A 24789-nucleotide genomic window follows, 5' to 3' on the forward strand; every position below is an offset into this window, starting at 1 on the left:
TTAGTAATGTATAGAAATGCAGATGATTTACGTGGGTTTATTTTGTAACCTGCAACTTTGCCAAAGTTGTTTATTATTTCAAGTAGTTTTTTACTTGATTCTCTGGAATTCTCTAAGTATATCATCATATCATCTGAAAAAGAGTGATAACTTTGTTTCTTTTTTGCATGTTCTAATTTCTTCAATTTCTTTTTCTTCTCTTATTGTTATAGCTAGCATTTCTAATACCATATTGAATAATAGTGGTGATAATGGACATCCTTGTTTCACCCTTGATCTTATTGGAAATGCATCTAGCTTGTCCCCATTGCACATAATGCTGGCTGATGGTTTTAGGTAGATACTGCTTATTATTTTATGGAAAGTTCCATTTATTCCTATGCTCTCCAATGTTTTCAATAGGAATGGGTGTTGTATTTTGTCAGAAGCTTTTTCTGCATCTGTTGAAATAATCGTGTGATTTCTATTAGTTTGGTTGTTGATAAGATCAATAATGCTAATAGTTTTTCTAATATTGAACCAGCCCTGCATTCCTGGTATAAATCCTACCTGATCATAATGTATTATTCTTGTGATAAGTTACTGTATTCTTTTTGTTAATATTTATAATTTTTGCATCTATATTCATTAGAGAAATTGGTCTATAATTTTCTTTCACTGTTTTGGCTCTTCTTGGTTTAGGTATCAAAACCATATTTGTATCATAAAAAGAATTTGGTGTAGGACTCCTTCTTTGGCAGTTTCCCCAAATAGTCTATATAGTATTGGAATTAACTGTTCTTTAAATGTTTAATAGAATTCACTTGTAAATCTGTCTGGCCCTGGAGATCTTTTCCTGGGGATTTCATTGATAGCTTATTCAATTTCCTTTCCTGAGATGGGGTTATTTGAGTATTCAACTTCCTTTTCTGTTAATCTGGGCATTTTATATTTTTTAAAATAATCATCCATCTCATTTAGATTGTCAAATTTATGGGCATACAATTGGCAAAGTAATTTCTAATTATTATTTTAATTTCCTCCTCATTGAAAGTTAGTTCACCCTTTTCATTTTTGATATTGGTCATTTGGTTTTCTTCTTTCTTTCTTTTTAAATTAAATTGACCAGAGGTTTATCAGTTTTATTGGTTTTTTTCATAAAACCAACTCTGAGTTTTATTCATTAGTTCAAGAGTTTTCTTAATTTCAATTTTATTAATCTCTCCTTTGGTTTTCAGTATTTCTAGTTTGGTATTCACTTGGGGATTTTCAGTTTGTTCTTTTTCTAGCTTTTTCAGCTGCATGCCCAATTCATAGATCTCCTCTTTCTCTGTTTTATTCATGTAGGCATTCAAAGATATAAGACTTTCCCTAAGAATTGCTTTTGCAGTATCCCATAGGATTTGGTATGTTGTCTCATTATTGTCATTCTCTTGAATAAAGTTGTTCATTGTTTCTGTAATTTGATGCTTAACCCACTCATTCTTTAGGATTAGATTGTTTAGTTTCCAATTAGTTTTTAGTTTATATTCCCATGGCCTTTGATTACATATAATCTTTATTGCATTATGACCTGAGAAGGATGCATTGACTCTCTCTGCCTTTCTGCACTGCCATGGTTAATTTTTGTATATGTACCATGTACTGCTGAGAAAAAGGTATATTCCTTTCTATCCCCATTCAGTTTTCTCCAGAGATATATCATATCTACTTTATCCAAAGTTTTACTCACCTCCTTAACTTCTTTCTTGTTTGTTTTGAGGTTGGATTTATCAGGTTCAGAGGAGGGAGGTTGACGTCCCCCACTAGTATAGTTTTGCTGTCTATTTCTTCCTGTAACTCCCTTAACTTTTCCTCTAAGAGTCTGGATTCTATACCACTTGGATTGTATATGTTTAGTAATGGTGCCTCATTGTCTGTGGTGCCTTTTAGCAGGATATAGTTTCCTTCCTCATCTCTTTTGATTAGTTCTATTTCTGCTTTTGTTTTGTCTGAGATTAAGATTACTACCCCTGCTTTTTTAACATCAGCTGAAGCACAAAATACTGTTCCAACCTTTTACCTTTGCCCTGTGTGTATGCCCCCCCCCCATTTCAAATTTATTTCTTGTAAACAACAAATATATTGTTGGATTATGGTTTTTAATCCATTCTGCTATTCCTCTCAGTTTAATGGGAGAGTTTATCCCATTCACATTTACAGTTATGATTACTATCAGTGTCTTTCCCTCTATCACCTTTCACCTTATTTATGCTTTTCTTCTCCCTTCTTCTCCACAATAGAGTGTTAACTTTTGACCACTGCCTCCCTCAGTCTTCCCTCCCTTCTTTCAGCTTCCCTCCCTTTTAATCCCTTTTTCCCTTACTACTTCCTTCCCTTTTAGCCTCCCCTACCTTTTCTTTCCACCTTAGAGCTAGTTATATTTCTATACTTAATTAAGTTTGTTGTACCCTCCATCCAATCCAATCCAATCCAATCAGATGAGAGTACCTCTCAAACACTGCTCATCTTCCTCCCCTCTTTCCCTCTACTTTAATATATTTTTGCGCCTCTTCCTGTGATGGAATTTTATTTTTTTCTGCCTCCTCCTTTTCACATCTCCCATTATAATCCCTTTGCACCCTTAAATCACATTTGTTACCATCACATCATTTAATTTATACCCACTCCCTCTATCAGTGTATATCTCTTATATTTCAAAATAAATATCCACTTCTCAAGATTAACAAGTATCATCTTCCCTTATAGGAATGTAAACCGTTTGCCCATATTAACAAGTTTGTTTTTTTTTTCCCCTATTTACCTTTTTGTGACTCTCTTGAGACCTGCATTTTAAGATCAAATTTTCTGTTGAGTTCTGGCCTTTTCATCAGGAAGGTCTGGAAATCCCCTATTTCATTGAATGTCCATCTGCTTTCCTGAAATATGCTCAACTTTGCTGGGTAATTAATCATTGGTTGTAGTCCCTGCTCCTTTGCCTTACGGAATATCATATTCCAATTCCTTCGATCTTTTGATGTAGAAGCTGCAAGGTCCTGTGTGATCCTGACTGTAGCTCCTCAATATTTGAATGCTTTCTTTTTTTTTTTTTTAATGTTTATTTATTTTTAATTTTCAACGTTCATTTCCACAAAATTTTGAGTTCCACATTTTCTCCCTATCCCTCACCTCCCCTACCCTGTAACATCTTGCATTCTGATTATCCCTTCCCTCAATATGCCCTTCCTTCTATCACACCCTTCCCTTCCTTTACCCCATCTTCTCTCTTTTCTTGTAGGGCAAAATAGATTTCTGTACCCCATTACCTGTATTTCTTATTTCCCAGTTGTATGCAAAAACGTTTCTCACCGTTGATTCCTAACACTTTGAATTCCAGCTTCTCTCCCTTCCTCCCCACCCATCCCCACTGAGAAGGCAAGCAATTCACTTTGGCTATTTATGTGTAGTTTTTCAAAAGACTTCCATAATTGTCATGTTGTATAAGACTAACTATATTTCCCTCCATCCTATCTTGCTCCTTATTTATTCTGTTCCTCTCTTTTGACCTTGTTCCCTCCCCATAAGTGTTTACTTCTAATTACTCCCTTCTCCAATTTGCCCTCCCTTCTATCATCCCCCTTACCTTACCCATCCCTTTTCCCCTACTTTCCTGTAGTGTAATATAGATTTTCATACCAAGTTGAGTGTGCATATTATTCCTTCCTTTAGCCAAATGTGAAGAGATTAAGCTTCACTTTTTCACCTCTCACCTCCTCTCTTTTCACCTCCATTGAATAGGCTTATTCTTGCCTCTTTTGTGAGTGATAATTTGTCCCATTCCATTTCTCCCTTTCTCCTCCCAATGTATTCCTCTGTCATCCCTTAATTTTTTTTTTTTAGATATCATCCCTTCTTAATCAACTCACCCTGTGTTCTCTGTCTCTCTGTCTCTGTCTCTCTCTCTCTCTCTCTCTCTCTCTCTATCTATCTACATATATATATATACATATATATGTACACGTGTGTGTGTGTGTGTGTGTGTGTGTGTGTGTGTGTGTGTGTGTGTAATCCCTCCAACTACCCAAATCCTTCCAAATACCCAAAAAAGTCTCAGGAGTTACATACAGTGTCTTTCCATGTAGGAATGTAAACAGTTCAGCTTTAGAAAGTCCTTTATGATTTCTCTTTCATGTTTACCTTTTCATGCTTCTCTTGATTCTTGTGTTTGAAAGTGAAATTTCCTATTGAGCTCTGGTCTTTTCATCAAGAATGCTTGAAAGTCCTCTATGTCATTGAATGACCATTTTTTTCCCTGAAGTATTATACTCAGTTTTGCGGGGTAGGTGATTCTTGGTTTTAATCCTAGTTCCTTTGACTTCTGGAATATCATATTTGAAGCCCTTTGATCCCTTACTGTAGAAGTTGCCAGATCCTGTGTTATCCGGATTATATGTCCACAATACTCAAATTGTTTCTTTCTAGCTACTTGCAATATTTTCTCCTTGTCCTGGGAACTCTGGAATTTGACTACAGTATTCCTAGGTGTTTCTCTTTTTCGATCTCTTTCTGGAGGTGATCGGTGGATTCTTTCAATATTTAATTTACTCTCTGATTCTAGAATATCAGGGCAGTTTTCCTTGTTAATTTCATGAGAGATGATGTCTACGCTCTTTTTTTTGATCGTGACTCTCAGTTCCATAATTTTTAAACTGTCTCTCCTGGGTCTATTTTCCCAAGTCAGTTGTTTGTCCAATGAGATATTTCATATTATCTTCTATTTTTTCATTCTTTTGGTTTTGTTTTATAATTTCTTGGTTTCTCGTAAAGTCATTAGCTTCCATCTGCTCCGTTCTAATTTTTAAAGAACTATTTTCTTCAGTGAACTTATGAGCCTGCTTTTCCATTTGGCTAATTCTGCTTTTTAAAGCATTCTTCTCCTCATTGGCTTTTTGGGCCTCTTTTGCCATTTCAGTTAGTCTATTTTTTTAAGATGTTATTTTCTACAGCATTTTTTTGAATCTCCTTTAGCAAGCTGTTGACTTGCTTTTCATGGTTTTCTTGCATCGCTCTCATTTCCCAGTTTTTCCTCTACTGATTTTCAAAAACCTTTTTGAGCTCTTTCATGGCCTGAGACCATTGAATATTTATTTTGGAGGTTTTGCATGCAGAAGCCTTGATTTTTTTAAGTCTTCCTCTGAAGACCTAAATTGTTCCTCCTCATCTGAAAGGATGGAAGAAAATTCCTGCTCACCAAGAAAGTAACCTTCTATTGTCTTATTCTTTTTCCCTTTTTTGGGTGTTTTCCCAGCCAGGTACTTGACTTTTGAGTTCTTTGCCAGGGCCAAGCTCAGGGCTGTGATTCAGATCAGCTGCTCAGTTCCCCTAGGGGCTTTAGGTGGAGGACTCTAAAAATGGAAACTGCAGCTGCAGTGGCTACTGTGGGGGTCCAGACCACGCTCCCCTCTCCTGGGTGACTGAGCCTTCCCACTGACCTTTGAAGCTGTCTGTGGTGTTTGTGGGTTGAGCAGTCTGGGAACTGCTGCTACTGGTGGCTCCCTGAAATCTGTTCAGGGTCCTGTCCCTGCCACGTCTGGTTGCACTCCACACTTCCTGGGCTCTGAATGGTTTCTTTCTGGCTGCCTGCAGTATTTTCTACTTTACTTGATAGTTCTGCAATTTGGCAACGATATTCCTTGGTGTCTTTATTTTGCGGTCCCATTCCAGAAATGAAAGGTGGATTCTTTCTATGACTGTTTTGCCCTCAGGATCTAGGACTTCTGGGCAATTTTCCTTGATGGCTTCTTGGATCATATTGTCTAGGCTTTCTTTTTCATCATGGCTTTCTCGTAGATCAATAATCCTTAGATTTTTCTCTCCTGGATCTGTTTTTCCAGGTCACTTATTTTTCCAATTAGATATTTTACATTTTCTTCTATGTTTTCATTCTTTAGATTCTGTTTGACTGATCCTTGATGTCTCATAGATTCATTAGCTTCTACTTGCCCAATTCTAATTTTTATCAAATTGTTTTCTTCAGTTAACTTTTGCATCTCCTTTTCTATCTGTCCAGTTGTTCCTTTTACGGATTTATTTTCTCCAATTAGGTTTTATACTTCTTTTCCATTTGTCCAATTGTCCTTTTAGATTCTTCTGTGATTTCTTTTTTCATATTTTTAAAGTCATTGGTCAGTTTTTCTTCTGTTTCTCTAATTTGGCTTTTAAAATCCTTCCTGAGCTCTTCCAAGAAGGTTCTTTGTGTTTCAGACCTGTTCATATTTCCTTCTGATATTTCAGATGGGAGTACAGTCGCAATGCTGACCTTTTTGGTATTTTTTTTTGTCCTTGTCCCCATAGAAAGATTCTATGGTCTTTTCTTTTCTGCTTTGCTTCTTACTCATGATAAGCACCCTTTTCCTGGCTTTTAAAATAGATCTCTGCATCTGGGGTACAGGGGTCTCTCTCCCACAGTTCTCGTGCCTAAAACTTGAGGCTTTGTGTGTTGTGGCCTCTGGTTCTTTCAGTTAGAAGCTAAAATGCTGCAGCTTACCTGGTGCTAAGCTGGCTGATGTTAGAAAGCAGAGGCCAGGTGAGGTCTTTTTGGGTTTCCCTGCAGTTACCTTGGAGCTAGCTTGTTAAGGGTGGGGGAGGGATGGTCTGGCCACAGGAGGTCCCCTCTGCTGAGCTAGAGCATAGGCAAGCTAAGCAGTTGTAGTGTCTTCTGGATTCCCCTGAGGTGCTGAGGCACACCTGGGGTCCTGGTGTTACCGGTTGCTGGTTTCACCCCATTGGGGCTCAGCATCTTCTCCTGGTTTGCTGAGGTGGGGCTGTCTGGGACAGCTCTGATCCTGCATTGGTCCCCTTCAGCCACAGCAGGAGGGCCCCTCCTTAGGAATCTTCCTAGCCTCATGGTCTGAGAGACTGCCCCTTCTGCTACTTCCACTGTTCCAGGGTTTTTCCTGGGGAGATATTTTCAGAGCTTGTCAAGGTCAACAAGGGGAGGGAGGTAGCAATTACCGATCACTCTGCCATCTTGGCTTCTAGAACCAGCTTTTCTAAAGACCAAGTCTGCTTTTCTACCAGATCATAGCAACATAAGCCTCTTCCATAGATTAAGAATGAATAACTTGAATATAATAATAAACTTACCACTTGGGCCCTGCCAAACCCTCAGTGTGTGAGGATCTGATAATAGGGGCACATTGCAAGATGACTAACTGTATAGTCCAGTGGCATTTGAATGTTTGCTACCCTGGCAGTTGATAATTGCTCCACAATCGTCCAGACAAGTGGTGGTGGGGAAGGGGAGTGGGGTTTTGAGATAATCTGAAAGCGTCCTTACTTTTATACTGATTTTAAACTAAGAAGTGCTGAGACTACTTTGTAGAGTGGAAGAAGAAGAAGGGTGAGCATTTTCTGGGACATAGCATGGAGGTCTTACAAATGAACTCTGAGTGTTATAAGTGAGGGCACAGAGCCTAACTTGATCACACCATACCCAGGATGGCAGCAGATTCACCCTTTATTCCAAAATCCAGGCAAGGAATAGATAAGTAAACATCTGCTTTACTTGGGTTTTATAAACATATTAAGCACCAGAGCTTGGTTGGAGGAATTAGGGTGGAAAGGGTGGATAAAAATTTGTTCTTTTGGATAAATCTTACAGAGAAGCATTAATTGAGAAATTATATTTTGAACAATAGATCACATGTACTTATTCCTTCCCAGTTAAAGCTCTAAAGACAGTCATTTTGTAGTTCTCACCAACTTCATCAAGATGTCCTAATACCAAAACATTCTTAGCAAACTTTGAAAAATATCAAATATTGCATTCACAAATAGTTAGTAGAAGGAATAAATAACAGTATTTATACACATTTACCTTCTGACAAATATATTTGTCAGAACCTGAACTCCTAATTTATTTGCCAGTGTTTAGTCTTATGTTAACTGAAAACAAAAGCCAATAAACAAGACTTATTTTCATTATTTAAAAAAAAAAAAAGAAGAATATGGTAAGATCCCAAACAATTTATGGAGAACAACCTTGAGAGAGACCTGAATAAAAAGGATGAGATGTGGATGGTAAAAAAAGTTAATAAGAAGAAGAATCAGTTAGGGACAATTGGCTTAAAGAAGGACAAGAGAACAGAAAATGGCATGGAGTAGAAATTTGTGTATATATTAGAGAAGGCTTTTAAAAAGATTTTTTATTATTAGCCTAACCCCTTCCCAATGACTGGCATTTTTATTCTCTAAATTAGCCAATATTGATGAAAATGAATGAAATTCTTTTTGGCACTTAAGCACTATATTTATTAAAAGGCAGTTATTAAACTATGCATGATTACATACCAAGGACTTTCCTATTTTTTCATTCTTTTGATGTTGTGTTGTTGTTTCCTGATGTCTCATGAAGTCATTAGCTTCTACTTGCCCAATTCTAATATTTAGGGAATTATTTTCTTCAGTGAATTTTTGTACATCTTTTTCCCTTTTTTTGATGTTTCCTTTACCAAGCTATTGACTATTTTTCCTGATTCTATTCATCACTCATTTCTTTTCCCAGTCATAATTCTTATTTGACTTTTAAAATTCTTTTTGATCTCTTCCAGGAATTTTTTTAAGTCTGACAATTATATACATTTTTTCTTGGAGGCTTTGTATGTAGCCATTTTGATGATGTTGTCCTTGTCTCAGTTTGTGTTTTGATCTTATCTGTCACCATAGTAATTTTCTATGGTCAGGTTCTTCTTTTGTTATTTACTCATTTTTTTTCAACTTATTTTTTAACTTTTTAAGTTGGGATCTTCTCCCAGGGTGAAGGGGGCACTATCCCAAGTTTCAGGCTTTTCTGTGCAGCTATTTTCAGAACTAATTCTGGAAACCTAGAAGTTTACAGTTCTAAGGTGGTACCATCTAAGGAAAAGTGTGGTCACTACTCTTCTTGCCTGTACTTTGGTCTTTGAGCAACTGCAACCATTCTTTTTCTCCCTGGAACTATGACTACGGTCCCTACTCCTCTGAGACCACACACTCTAGCTTGCCCAATGCTCCTTTCCCTAGAACTGCAATCTGGACCTATGACCCAGATCCCCATACAAGTAGTGTAGCAGAATCCTGTACCCAGTGGTGACAAGGTATCCCCAGTAATTTACTTCCAACCAGTTGTTTGGGCCCCCTACTATCTGTGGACTGAGAGTTCCAGAAGTTGCTGTTACCAGTTCAGTTGCCCCCAAGACCTGCAGTGGCTTGCTGTGGCCCAGCCTGCTACTGGCTTGCCAGGGATTGCCTTTGCTCCATTTTAACTCCAGAGAGCCAGACTTTTCCTGACAGCCTTCCAAATTGTGTTGAGCCAAAAAATTATTCTACCCCATCCTTTCATTAGTTCTGCTGTTCCAGAATTTGTTTTTAGGCATCATTTAAAAGTTGTTAAGAGAAGAATTTGGGAGAACTAGGAGGAATCCCAGCCTTTACTCCACCATCTTCCAAGAGTTTTTAAATACGTAATAATTCTTTGTACTATCTAATAATGTATAGTACTTTTCTTTTTCCAAACTAATGATTTCTGAATCATATACTGCTATATTGTCTAAGTATTTTTATATGCTGTTAATTGGTATAAATCAAGTTTGTACTACATAGCTCTCTATAGAAGTTGGGAGACAATGCTATATATAAAGAATGGCCTATTTAACTTCATTTTGTCCCAGAGTGATTCTTATATTTTAAAACAGTACTGACCACTGCAGGAATATAAAAGCATATTAAATCACCATAGTCTCCTATTTCCTTCTCTTATATTATCTTTTTTCTCTCACAGTCTTTAAAAAAACAAAAATATTAAAAAAAAAAACCATACAAATTTGGTGTATCACTAGGGAAAAAGTCACTTATTTTTAATGATTTTTTTATGTTAATTTCTTGGTTAGCATGATTTACAATTGCTGATAGCTTTGCAGCATCCTTTCAGCCAGGTAAAAAGTATTTTTATATTTTATCAACAAGGAAAGTATAAGTAAACTCATTAGCTTGTTTTGATGATGACTAGGCCTTGACGATTGTTATTTCAGTATTTTAAACTTTACAGACTACCCTGATATAGTCTACATGATTTCATAATGGAATCTTAATTAAATGTTTCTGTTAGACCGAGATCACTCATTCTTAGAATTAATTCATTTAAAGGATATTTATTCTACACATATACACGGCATTGGCCTAGAAGCCAAAGGAAATGCAGCTTAGTGTAATGCAAAGCCAATCAATGCAGACCAATCGTGGTTTCAGAGGACTGGTCAAAAAAATTATGCTTCCTGCTTCTTGAAAGAGAGGTGGTTGATTATAGGTGTGGAATGAGGCACCTAGATTTTCAGATTGTTGCTATGTTAATTTATTTTTCTCAATTATATACTTGTTTATTACAAGGGTTCTTTTGGGTATGTGGGGAAGAAGGGGGTAAGCATCATTGAAGAATAACAAGATGTTTAAAAAATGAATATTAATAAAATATTTTCCTAATGTATCTACCAGCCTGGTGTTGGTACTCATCACTTCATGTCTGGACTAATGTGATAGCCTACTGATTGGTCTACCTATAACAAATCTCTTCCCACTCCAATCCATTCTCCACTGTCAAAGTAATCTCCTGAAGTGTGGGTCTGACCATGTCATGCACATTTCACCACCCTCACTCAATAAACTCCACTGGCCCAACACTTTCCCATTTTTTTTATACTTCATGCCCCATCCTTTTACACTCTCTCCTCCTCCCCACGCTACCTTTACACCCCACTCTGTTCCAGCCATACTCTGCAATCAGTTAACACTGGCCTCCTTCCTGATCCTCAAATAAAACCCTCCTCTCCTGGCTCCAAGTGTTTTCACCAGCTGCCATGTATGGAATGCTTTCCTTCCTCATCTCTGTCTCCTGTATTCCTTCCATTCCCAATTAAAATCCCACCTTCTACAAGAAGCCTTTTCCAGCGGACAGAGCCAAGAAAGCAGTATATAAAAGCAGGGACTTGTCTAAGCTCCCCCACAAACCCTTCCAAATACCTGGAAAAAATTACTCTAAACAAATTCTAGAGCAGCAAAACCCACAAAATGACAGAGTTAAACAAATTTCCAGCCCAAGACAATCTAGAAGGTTGACAGGAAAGGTCTGTTGCGCCAAACTGAGAGGAGAGCAGGCCTCAGAACACTGAATCATTGGCAACTATAGTGGTTTCCCAACTTAACCCCCAAATGCCAAAGACAATTTAGAAGGTTAATAGGCAGTGGGGTAGAGAAATCTATCTTGCACTACAGGAAAATAGGAGGGAAGGGTATAAGAGGGGGTATGTGATAGAAGACAGAGTAGATTAGGGGAAGGGATAATAAGAATGCACACTGTCTTATGGTTGGGGGAGGGGAGGGATGGGAAGAAAATTGGGAACTCAAAATCCTGTGGAAGTGAATGCTGAAAACTAAAAATTAATAAAGTTTAAGGAAAAAGTAAAAAAAAAGAAAAGCTTTTCCCAGTGACTCATAATTCCAGAGCCTTCCTTCTGTTGATTATTTCCAATTTATCCTATTTATGACCTGTTTGTACATAACTGTTTACATACTAATTTCCCCATTAGATTCTGAGCTTCATGAGAGCAGGGACTGCCTTTTACCTTTTTTTTTTTAATCCCCATCACTTAGCACAGTTCCTGGAGCACATAGTAGGCATTTAATAAATGTTTATTAACTGACTAATGGGGGCCAGGGGAGTTATTCTTGCTATTAAAGATTGCAAACTTTGAGCAGGAGTTCTTAGCCTTTTTGGTGTCATGTGCCCCTTCTCAAAACAGTATTTTTAAATATATAAAAATAAAATACATAAGATCATAGAGGAACCAATTATATTGGAACATAGTTATCTATACGTTAAAATACAAAAGACCTCAGATTAAGGACATCTGTCTTGGACTCATCTTTGATTTTCCTTCTTACTCACCCCTCATATCCATCCCCTCCTTTCTGCTCCCACAGCTACACCCTTAGTTCAGGCCTCTATTACTTTTCATTTGGATTTGTATAATGACATTCCCACTTCAATCTCTTCCCTTTTCAGCCTGTCATTAACACTGCTTCTGGAGTAATCCTCCCAATAGCATGTTAAAACTATGTTGACCTCCAGTATTCTCTCTGATTTCTACGATGCTCCACTGTTCTTTTCCAGTCTCACTTGCTGATTCTTCATGCTCATCATGTCCACAAACTGGCTGTTCTCCAAGTCTCTGTCCTGGGCCCTCATCTCTGGGCCCAGGACATTGACATTGACATTGACATCATTAGCTCCCGTAGGTTTAATTATTCAGGTAGCTCCTAGAAATATATATTATATCTTACTCTCTTGAGTTCCATTTCAAACCAGATGTACCATAGGTCTCTTAAACCCAATATATCCTAAAAAGAACTCATTATCTACCCAACCCTCTTCCAGATTATCCTGTTATGATCCAAAATTCCATCATCCTTCAAGACACCAAGGTTTGAATCCTTAGTGTCATCTTCCACTCTTTCTTACATCAAGTAACTAGTCAGTTGCCAAATCTTGTCATTTCTACATGGCATCTTTCACATGCATAGGCCCGCTTCTTTCCACTCAGAGCTGCTGCCCTAGTTCAGATACTCATCATCTTTCTCCTAGATCAGAGATGTCAAACTTGAGCTACAAAACTCCTGATTAAAATGCAGTTGGGAAATGTTTAACAGAATAAATAAAAATCCTACATAGATAATGTTAATTTGTGGTTTTATAACTCAGTATATGGTCCACAGGGATCCCTTTCTATTTGAGTTTGACAGCACTGTCCTAGACTATTGCCATGGCCTCCCCATTCATCTCCCTTACTGAAGCCCCTCCCCACCCCAGTTCATCCTCCACAGAGCTGCTGAAATTATTTTCCTAAAGCACAGATCTGATCATGTCACCCACCTTTTCAAACTCCAATGACTGACTGCCTATTACCTCTACTGTCAATTAGAAGTTTTGTTTGACATTCAAGGCCCTTCTGAACCTTGTCCCCTCCCATCTTTTCAGTCTTCTTACACTTTTTACTCTCTTCATCACCTTCTATAATCCAGACTCCCTGGCTTGCTTGTTCTTCCATTTTCTCTGTGCCTCTGTCTCCAGCCCTGAAAATGCATTCCCTCTCACTTCTGCTTCTTGGAATGTCTAAATTCATCCACCACCCTCTTCATGGAACTTCCTTATTCCCACCAGCTGTGAATATTTTTTTTTCCCCAAGCTACTTTGTCTTTATTTTATAAATGTGCTGCATACACCTGTATTACATAAGTTATATCATTAGAATGTAAGCTCGTCTAAAGTCAGAGATTGTTTTCCTTTTACTGTGATTTCCCTAGCATTTAGCACCATGCCTGACATAGTAAGTATTTAGTAAATCATTTGATGATTGATTGCCCTATAGCAATTGTCCTCAGAAGCTTTCCATTATTTTCTATTTTTCTCTTTTTTCTACATTTTAGTTTTTTTGTTTTTAACAAGTTGGCTTCATCAAATGATGAAGAAGCAGAAACAGGATTATATACCATGTTAGGACAGTTGTAGCTACAGCACATTCATCTCAACTTGTCAGTAATAGAGTTAACATTTTTTTTTAACAAAGCAGTTGTTTAAGGTGTAACTATAAAACATCAAGACAGATCTCCAACAAGTAAGATGTGGAAATCACCTCACCACAGTAACACCTAGTCTATAGACTCTGAGATAGAATTTAAGAAAGAATATATACACCACACTTTTTATGATGTTCCACTTGAATTCACCATTCTGTATGGATTCCTTTCCAAGTTCATTATTTGACCAAAAAGGGGAAGATTACGTGTAATATGGAATTAAATGTACTTCAAGCCATCACCGATTTTCTGAGATTCAGTTTCCTTACCTACAAAATGGGCATAGTATTACCCTGCCTAACCAAAAAAAAAAAAAAAAACCTTCACATTTACATCTACTTGTTTCTGTGCTACAAGTATATGCTTTTTAAAAAAAAATACATATGATTTCATGATGTGGATAATTACTTCCCCCCCATGTAGAATACAATTTATAGTTGGTATTAGTAAATTGTACTGTGAAAAAAAAAATCACATTCTAGAATTTAGAGCAGAAAGCAACCCTTCCATTTCATTCTGCAGATGAGGAAACTGAGGACCAGAAAGGGGGATGTTACATAGGCAGGTAATAACAGAGGTGGTATTTGTAGTCATATCTTTTGACTACAAATGTAGGGTTTATTTCACCATATGTTACTGATGTTGGTCAACTTTATGAGGGGAAGAGAAGGAAACAAGTATTTACAAAGAACTGGGGAACAGAAAGAGTAGAACAGGTTACTGTACATGATCAGAATGAGAGTTTGCAGCATTCCACTAAGCCTGAGAGAAGAGCACAGCATCCAGCTGTGACCAGTTCTGACCACCCAAAGGGCAATTGAGGAAGAGACCTAGGATGGTTCTTTTAAATAATCTTATTGCCCGGTGTAGGAGGAAGCTGAGACAACCCAATATCTAGTCCCCAAGGAAAACACAATCAGAGGTGGGGAGGGAGTCAGGAAAAGAAAAGGAAAATAAGGAGTGGGGGGAGACAAGATATCAAATAAGGGGAAAAAGGGCAAAGTATCAAAAAGACAAAGTTTTAAAAGATCATGTATATAAATAGATAAATCCATAGGAAAAAATAAAAATAGGGGAAAATATGGGGTCTAGATGTAGTAAACAAATTCAGACATCTATGAATAAGTATTGCAAAATGAAGGAAAATGATCTAACCATTGATGAAACAGAAGACCCTGTGGAATTTGAGGAGAACATGAAACTACAACACACTGTTCCTGAGTGGTTTAAAAGAGAAATGAGAATTATGAGAGCAGAGTTTATGTCCCAAACAGCAAAAAATAATGAACAGAATAGAAAAACTTGAATCTGCAATGGCAAGTCTCAACAAAGAAACAAGATAAAACAAAAGATTGGGAATCCAAAAACACAGACGAGTAAGACAACCTATAAGGAAAGAAGCAAAAAACAGCATTAAAGAAAATATACTCACTATGCAAGCAAAACATAATGAACTCAAGATAGAATGTGCAGAGACACCCGACACCCTAAGGATTATAGGCCTCCCAGAATAAAATAGGACAAAAAACCTTTATGAAGGAAGCAACAGAAGAGAACCACCCAGAACTATTAAACATAAAAAAATTAAATTCCAATTGAAAGAATTCACAGATCCTCCAAAAAAAGAAAAAAACAAAACCCAAGGCTACAAAATTCTAAGACACATTGTGGTTAAATTTAACAATTCAGTACAGAAACAAGGAGTTCTGCAATCCATCAGGGAAAATCCTTCAAATATAAAGGACATTTGAATAATAACCCAAGACTATTCCTAACCCGCTAGTGGGGAGAGAATGGAATAATATGTTCCAAAGAGCAGTGAAGTTAAGGATACAGGCCAGGATAACACTATCTTGCAAATAAATCTGAGCTTAACTGTAGAGGACAAAAGATGGATGTTGAATAATAAAGATGAGTTTGAAACATTTTAGAAAGAAAACCAAAACTGAAGAGATTGTCTCTCAAACATTCCAAACAACAGAAATACAGGAGTGAATAAATGCATTAGCCAAGGATAACAACAGAGAGATCAATAAGAGCCTTCTTTCTAAATTTACACAAAGAGATGTGAGAAGGCAGAAATCTGGTAGAGGTAATGGTGATTTGGTGAGTAAGGGAGTATTATGGATAGAACCTGGCTACCAGTGAGTGTTTCTTTTGTGGAACTATATTACAACGTGGAAGGGTATATAAGGAGAGGGAGGAGAGCAAGGGATAGAGTAGAGTGAGTGATGCATTAAGATCAAATCAAGGGCTAGCAACGAGGAAAAGGTAACCTTTGTGGTCTCAAAAAGAGAAGAGCCTACAGGAAAGTGGGTAAGCAGTTGAAGAGGGAAGATTGAAAAAGGAGCATAGAAGAAGGATGTCTTGTTTTGGAGATGGGAGAAAGTTCCACTGATGAATGAGTCTGTGGATAAGAGAAAAAAGTAAAAAAAAGATAAGTGTATCTTTTCACTGGTTGAGGCTTGGGACATGGTACTTGAAAGTCTACTTTTTCTGGGAGGGGCAAAGGGGAGTGCCTATCTCTAGAGGCACCTGGCACCGGGTGGAGTGGGAGAGTATGCATACAAGAAGATTTTCAAGGAAATGTAGGGGAAAAAGTCAACAAGAGAGGGTATAGATGAGTGGTAGACTATGTAATCAGGGACTTGCTTGGGGAAAGACCCTACTCTGGGGCAGCGTCTTTTGGCATCTGTAATGATAGGCATTGTTCTACAATTAAGACACAATGGAAAAGGGAAATCCATGTAGTGAAAGAAAGCACCTAGAAGGGAGAACCTAGAATGGGCATCTTGGAAGCTTTCAGTGCATGAATAATACAGAAAAAGGAGAAAAAACAGATATAGGGGTCATGACTCATAAAATGTTAATCATAAGTTATAGGTTCGTAGAATCATAATGAAGAGAATGAGAAATCCTTTTGGAAAGGGGCATAAAAATGAAATTTAAATACTAAGAAATAGGACTAGCCGAAGCAGAGGAGAAGGGAGAATACCAAATGATAAAAGGGGATTATGAGTGAAGGGAAGAGAGTCAGTAGGAACAAGAATTCCTTTAAAATAAAGATTAAAGTAATTGAAGGATCATAATACTGTATCAATAGTAGAAAGAAAAAAAAAACTTGAAACTGAAAAGCTCCATAGACAAATCATCACAAATGCATCTAGAATAAGAAAGGAAGTGATCAAATGGGAAAAAAAAATCTTTGAATCATATTTCAGACCAGTATTTGATATCTAAGATATATAAGCAATAAATATGAATAAGACTTAATAGCCAGTAGATAAGTGGTCCAAGGATATGAATTAACAGTTCTCAAAAGAAGAAATGCAAAGAATTCACAACCAAGTGGGGAAAAAAATGCTCCACAGAACCAGTGCAAAGAAATGCAAATCAAAACAGTCCTGACATTTCACTCGCTACCCTGCAAAATTGGCAAAAATGGCAACAGTATTGGAAAGGTTGTAGGAAGATAGGCACGCTAAGACATTTTTGGTGCAGCTGTGCAATGGTACAACTATTTTGAAAAATAACTTGAAATTAAACACATAAAATGATTGATATGTTTATATGCTTTAATTCAGAGATTGCATCACTGGGCTTATACTACAAAGAAACCATTCATAAGAAAAAGACCCCACATACTCCAAAATATTTATAGCAGCATTCCTGATCATTAAGAATTGGATACAAAATAGATACCTGTCCGTAGGGAATGGCTAATGAAAGTGTGGTACATGAATGTAAAGGAATACTGCTATGCTGTAAGAAATGATGTATATGATGAATACACAGAAGCATGAAAAGATCCATATTAACTAATTCAGAGAGAAGTAAACAGCCAAGAAAACATTACCGTTAACTACAGCAACGTAAGTGGAAAGAAAAATGACAGACCAATCAAAAGTAACAAAATTGTGAAGATCAAGTAGCATTCAAGAGATTTGAGAAGACACCCCCAAGTTATCCCTCTGTGGAGGTGGAAGGATTGACGGGTCTTACATGCTGCACATGTTTTTGGCTTTTTCAGTATATCAGTTGTGCTGTCTTTTTTTTCCACTCTCCAAAAACCACTGTATGTTATATGAGATGAGGTACAGAGTGGGAGAATACATGGTATATATTATGGTGTGAATCACTAATTAAATAAAGCCACTATTTTGCTATGTGACTTCAAACAACTCACTTCACTTTTCAAGGCCTTAAATTAAACTTATGTAAAAATAAAGCAGATAAAATTACCTTTAAGATCCCTTTCTGTTTTCATAGTTTGAGGCTTTCTCATGGGCTGTAAGAGGGAACTTAGTCAATGTAAAGAGTAGTCAGTGTAAAGAGGACTGGCATTGGAATTACATTTCCTCTTGAGTTCTGCTTTTTAACACATTCTAGCATTGTGACCATGAGCAACTCTCTTAATTAGTGACTCAGTTTCCTCATCTGTAACATGGAGATAACCCTTCTTGCAATATTTATATCAGGTCTTTTATGAGGAAATAATGTGTTTATTACTATGTTGTGGGGTTATTTCGGGAATTAAGACTATGCAAACTGCAAGGTTTACACAGATGATGAAGAATTATAAAAATATACTTAGAAATTCAGTTCAGCAATATACATTGAGTTATTAGCTATGTGCTAGAATGGTAGTATAGTGATAGAGAGCCAGCTTTGGAGTTGGGAAGCCCAGAATTTTCCACTAACAGAGCTATGTGACCATGAGCATGTCATCACTTAATCTTTCTATGTCTTAGACAGTTTTCTAAAATTTAATTGCAGAAGAGTTGTTTTTGTGTATTGGCAAGAAGAATTGCTGCGAACCCAACTATGTACTAAAACCATGCATGCAAGTCAGTGCCTTCTTTCTTTGATCTCTTTGAGGTCTAGGCCTAATAGTGGTATTGCTGGGTAAAAAGGAACGCACAGTTTAGTAACTTTGAGGGTATAGTTCTAAATTACCTTGCAGAATGGGATAGTGCATTAATGTGCCTGTTTTCCCACAGTTGTCCCTGAATTTGTTGTTTCCCTTTTTGTTTTGCAGATCTGATGAATTAACTTAAGGGTTGCTTTACTTTACATTTCTTCAGTCACTAGTGACTTGGAGCATTTTTTTCACATGATTAATTTCCTGAGAAACTGTTTTAGCCATTTATCAGGCTCTTATTTTTATAAAATTTATCAGTTCCTCACATATCATACATCTGAGATCCTTAAAGAGAAACTTGCTGCAAAAGTATTTCCCCCTAGTCATGTTTTCTTTCTAATCTCTGCTGTATTCGTATGAATAATAACAATAGTAATAATTGTGCATAATTAAATTTGACTTTTATCTTCTCTGATCTTCTCTCACCACTTGTCATAAGCTCTTCTCCTATCCATAGACAAAGGTCATTTCTTCCTTGTTCTTTAATTTATCATATGATGTTATATCTAAGTCCATTTGGATTTGTTTTGCTATATGTGTGAAGTACTGGTCCCAAATCTAATTTCTACCAGACTGCTTTCTAGTTTTCTGAGGATTTTTTTTTTAATAGTGAGTATTTACCTCTCCTCATTCTTTTTCAGTCACTAATTTATATTAATATTTTAGCTTTATAACAGCTATAGCAGAAAACTTTTTTCACATAGTATTAAAATTGGTACTTTATTGAAGACCTTCAGTAAGGAGTTCACTGCTTCCCACAACAGCCTATTCTGCTTTTGGAAAACTAATAATAAGTTTTTCCCAATAATGCTTCTTTGTGATTTCCATCTGTTACTTCTTCTGTCTTTTGAGTTCTGTCTGTGGAGGCCAGACAGAACAAGTCTAATTCCTCTTTCACATGAAAGCCCTTCTAATAGTTTAATATCAGTATCGTGTTCCCCTTGAATATTTTCTTCTTCTGGCTACATGTCCCCAGTTACTTTATCCTATCCTTATATGATACGAGCTCTAGGCCCTTAATCATAGTGGCCACCCTGCTCTGGAATTTCTATAGGTTATTGATATTCTTAAATTGTGGTACCCAGAACTGAAGAAGTTTTCCAGATGTTGCACATTATAATATAGAGGCATTGTCATCCTATTTCTAGGAGCTATGCATCCCTTGATGCAGTTCAAGGTCTAGGAAATTTTTGGTACCACATCCCAGTGCTGACTCGTATTGATTGACTTTGCAGTCCACTAACGTACCCAGATCTTTTTCAGATAAATTTTCTATCTAACTGTGCTTCCCTCGTTCTAATGCTTGTAGAGTTGATTTTTTTTTTTTTATCCCCCAGGATGAGACTACCTGTATCCGTTTCGAATTTCATCTTACTAGATTTAGCCCAGTACTTTAGCCTGTCAAGATCTTTATGGATCCTGGCTGTGATCCAAAGTATTTGCTGTCTCTCTTAGCTTTATGTCATCTACGTTTTGGGTTTATTTGCAGTATTTTTTTCTCTCTCCTAGCTTTCTGGCCTCTGAATTTGGGTTTGTTTTGTACATACCATATTTAAAAGTCTTTGCATTAGCTGTCACTTGAAGCAAATTGCCTTTAACTTGAACTTCTTTTATATAAGAGTTGTAATTAAAAAAAAAAATTCTAATAATTTTGGCTGTCATTTCATTCCCTTACTACCATCACCAAGAAACAGTTCTCTTGCACAGTTTTCAGAACTGTAGTATAGTAAATTAAATGTTAATGTTTGTTTCCTGATTCTATTTTGTTTGGGTTTATTTCCTTTGCTAATTATAATGTTTTAAATGAATCCTTAAATGTGAAACTTTTCCTAAGTGTATTGCAGGAAGCAACTTGGCTAATACAAAAAGATAGCTGAGTTGCTTCCAATTTAGTACTAAGCAGATGCCTAGTGAGATATAAAAGTGTGGTCCTGGTAGCAGAAAGAGTGCTGCATCTGGCATTTGAGGGCCATGGTTCAAATCCCAGCCCTGCCACTTACTGCCTGTGTGAGCTTGACCAAGTCACAATCTCTTTGTCTCAGTTTCATTATCTGTAAATTGAGAGGGTTGGACTAGATGTCCTCAAAAGGCTCTAAATTCATTCTCCTTACCTAAGGTACACTTTTTCTGGCAGCAGAAGAGAAAAGGAAGAGGGACCAATGTAAGAATATATATTAGACCTTGGGGGCTTGGCCACATTATAGTCTGACTCATCTGCACAGGCTCTTGCCTAGGCAAACCCCCTCACCCCCAGCAGCCTCAACTGGATCCATGTGTTCTACTTACAGCATTGCTCCATCTGGCTGAACTGCAGCCACTGTACCATCCCAAGGGTGTTTTGTAGTTTAGCAGTAAATGAATTGATTCCAGTGCTGCATTTCTGCATATATAGTATGTTTAAGAGTACCATGGCATCCCTTTGATAAAATGTAAGGTTTTGTTTGCTTTTTAAGTGTGTAGGGATGGACAGAGTAAGTATGAGGAATAAATAGAATTTATTTTTAAATTAATTTTAGAGAAAATTTTTATTATGCTATTCTGTGACTTACTGTTTTCCTTCCTTTGTAATGCTAGAAAGTTCTATACCTCAATGTTACTTTAAGGTTCTCTAATTCTTATTAATTTGCCCTGCCAACTGTGCTATTCTCAGGGATTTTTAAAATTTGTATATAATTTATACTTTCAGGCTTTATTTTCTAGTAATGGAATTTTCCATGCTTTGGGCTCATCCTCTATAACAATCAGGACTCCCATGTGCTGTATATCATACCCTTCAGTTAACTGCTGCTTTTCTATTGGTTCCTGGTCACTGAATTCAGGAATTTATAAGAATGTGTTTATAATAATCCAGAATTTTATGACTACTGCCCGCTTAGACAGGAAAATCCCAGGAGTCCTTTGAGAACAAATTTAATACCTTATTTGTGCAGTGGTGATGCTTTGGCTGACTTCCTTAGCCATCTAAGTTAGGTGCCTTAACTCACTGAAATACTTTTCTTCAAAGATACTGCACCCAGATTTGTAGAATTTTTGTTGTTGTTGTTGATGATGTCTTGTCTTTGTAACTCTCCTCTGACTAATAGGAGCTCCTTAAGTCATAAGATAAGATATCAGAATATCAAAACACTTTTTCTACCTTGGTCCCAAAAGCCTTTTCATTTCTACAGCCTCTTTCTCTAGTGGGTTAGTTCCTTTCTAGAAGGAGCAAGAGAAAGTACTTGTGCCAACAGTGCTTACTTCTAGCAAGTTTAACTGCTGACTCTCCATACTACTTTTCCACCTTACAGCAGCCCCATCTCAGCTCTCTTTTATATGTCATGTTCCTACCCTCATAAGAACATAAACATGTCAAGGTTTCTTTTTGCCTATAGTTGTATTCCCAACACCCAGCACAGTGCTTGATTCCTAATAACTTCAAAATAAATGCTTTATCTTTCTCTTTTCTTGTAACTAATTGGAACTAGCCTCACCCTATAAGTGCAAAAAATTTTTTAAAAAACCTGTTTGTTTGCCTTGTGAAGTCCAGATCACAGAATCCGTATGTAGAACCCTACTTTGATGCCTCAAGAACATCCTTGGAGGCTACAGTAGAATGTGCTCTTGAAGATAATAATGGAAAGGCTTTAAGAGGAGGCTGGAGATTGACTGTATCCCTTGTCTTCTAAGGGTCAACCTGGTTAACTTCACAGAATTTCATCTGCAAAAGTTTAGCTGTGATGGGATTAATTTCTTTCATCATACCAACCCGTGAAGACCATTACCAGTATTTTCAAAACATTGAAGGGTTTTTTTTTTTTTCAGAGAAAGAACTTGAAACTTCATATCTTTGGAAAGATTGAGGAAAAAAGCAAGGGAACCAACATGAATTAAGTGCCTACTATGTTCCAGGCACTGTTCTAAGCACTTTTCAGATATTAATTTTGAGATAATTAGTGTTTAAGTGTCCATTTTTAATAAGATGACCTTCATTTGAGTCTCCACATAAGAATTTTTAAGATACTGTGCTATTTTAGGAGAACTGTCTCCCACCCATTGTCACACTCAGGAAAGAACGTTAAAGGATTCTTAGACTGTAGAAGAAAAGATTGGCTTATAAATTAGGGTGTAACAATAGCAGGTGGTCTGGTAATGTGCAGAACAGATGTGAAAGCAAAAAGTTCTGAAAGCCATATCCAGGTTCCAGTCCAGTGGTTCCATGTGTAATGAGAAAAGCTGTCGTTCAGGCTCTATCTTGAACTTCCTGCCTCCATTTGCTTGAAGTGAACACCACAAGGTACCCTGCCAGTTGGTGAAATCAAGTTTGAGATGTCAACCACAACCCTGATTTTAACCTTTCTATTTTTCCCAATAGGACAGTCTTTATCTTCTCCTTATGCTATCATAAAAATTCTGTTGAACCTATTGTCTGAATTGTTTATGTAACTGAATACTATACAAGAAGCCAGGATTTCTTTGTGAGGCTTGCCTTGGAATAGAAATGACTAACCAGTGTTGCTTTCCCTTTAAGTGAATAAACTGCAATAAAATCTATCTCTGGCCTGTGCTAGTTTATTGGCAGTTGCTAGTCAACAAATTCACCCAACAAATGTCACACTTATGTCTCCTGAGACCTTGTCCACTCTTAACCCCATCTATCATATAGCAGACAGTGGTGATCATTACACCTTTGGTGTCTGCTGTAGAATGCAGCGTGTCTCTTCTTCATTTCAACCTCTCTTTTGTTGAATTTTTCACAGTTGTAAATATAGAAAAAGGAGGCAGCCAGTTGTAAAAACAAATTGGCTCCGAAACCTGAATTCTGGTTCCACTGTGAAGATGATTGACAGCTTCTCACCTGTAACAATAAGGCAATTGGGACTAGTTGATAATGTGGATTTCTTTTAGTTCAAAAAATCTGTGAGCTATACCTCTCCCTCCCCCCCCAGAAGACATTACTTAATTCTGTGACAGGAATACCATTTTCTTAAATTAGCAGCTTTCTAGGTTCTCTTTTGATGTTAAAACAGTTTTAAATAGCATAAACTGATAAGACATTTGGGAAAAATATTTGGGCTTTCCATTCTCTTCCTTTATCCTTTTCCCTGCCAGTGACCATGGGTCTAATTTATAATCATCTTCTGGATCTGGTGCTAAGATCTACCAGGGGAGGACAGCTTGTTTTTCAACAGATTACTGCAGCCTTGACATAACTGAAGGAAATAGCTTCAGTAGGCTGACCAGACTTTGTGCTGAATAGGCCATCCTCAGGGCTAGGATCCAAGAACTCCGAAGCATTGTGTAGGACAATCTCTGGAGGACCACAGATCATTTGTATGAAATAAAGCTCTTTAGGATTAAGAGAGTGATTTACAAATCAAGCTTTTGAGAAGGTAGTTTTCCGGTATGTTGTATGCTTATCAAAGGATGGTATACCAAATTCTTCTAGCCACTGCAAATTTGAAAAGCTACAGATAATAAATATTTTTTAAAGACACTAATATTTAATTTCCCTCAGTATCTTCTGACTTTTTTTCTATCATAATTAGAAGGCATTTGGTAAGCATTATGTTCTATCACGTACTTCTACATTTTTACCTTCTGCCATATTTTTGGCCTACTCATTAACTTACAGCAGCTGCCATATTAGCTTTTCTTTACTCTTTATTATTGGCTCCTTTCCATTCACTCTTTCTGGACTTTAAGTCCTTTATTCTTTTGCAGTTTTCCTTTCATTAGTTTTTTCTTCTTCAAAGCATTTATATTCTTAAAGAGATAGTACTGTATTTATTGAGCCAAAAGAGCCCTGTCAGTTATAATTTAAAGGGTTTGCTCTTGGAATTTATTTTTTAACTAGTGTTTCAATTGAGTACATATCTTTTTAAAATTAGATGTTATTAATTGACCAGTATAACACCAACAGAAATACCTGCTAACATTCCTAGACATTTTCTACTTCATATGTTCCTTTTGATTTAGAGTTAATTATTTCACAGGTTAATTATTTCTGAGGTATTTTTCATGAGACTTGTTAGTTTTAGAAACTATTGAACACATTCAGTCTTCTGTGTAACTAAAAAATGAGTCACTGGTATTTCATAATGTGTGGCCTCTCTGTTACCTGAAGTTATATGTAGATTTTGACTATTAATTATAGTGGATGCTTTTATAGGAAAACATTTCATCATAAATATCAAAGCATGAAGTTAGCATTATTATTGCTACTCCAGTAGCCAAAAGATAGGAATTTGGAAAATGCTGTTGTA

The 24789-nt window shown here is 36.8% G+C and overlaps 1 protein-coding gene across 5 annotated transcripts in view; it reads left to right on the plus strand.

The window, feature by feature from the left end:
* Positions 1 to 24789, plus strand: part of POLR1D (RNA polymerase I and III subunit D) — a 68471-nt gene that overhangs the window by 16329 nt on the left and 27353 nt on the right. The window contains exon 1 of one of the 5 annotated variants that reach the window (XM_072611805.1): positions 1332 to 1385. The exons of the other annotated variants lie outside the window; for them this stretch is intronic. The gene's annotated coding sequence lies outside the window, so the exon portion shown is untranslated. Of the gene's footprint in view, positions 1 to 1331; positions 1386 to 24789 lie in introns of those variants that run through there. 5 annotated transcript variants of the gene reach the window in all.

This window comes from Notamacropus eugenii, chromosome 5 (genome assembly GCF_028372415.1).
Source record: "Notamacropus eugenii isolate mMacEug1 chromosome 5, mMacEug1.pri_v2, whole genome shotgun sequence".
Taxonomy (NCBI): Eukaryota; Metazoa; Chordata; class Mammalia; order Diprotodontia; family Macropodidae; genus Notamacropus; species Notamacropus eugenii.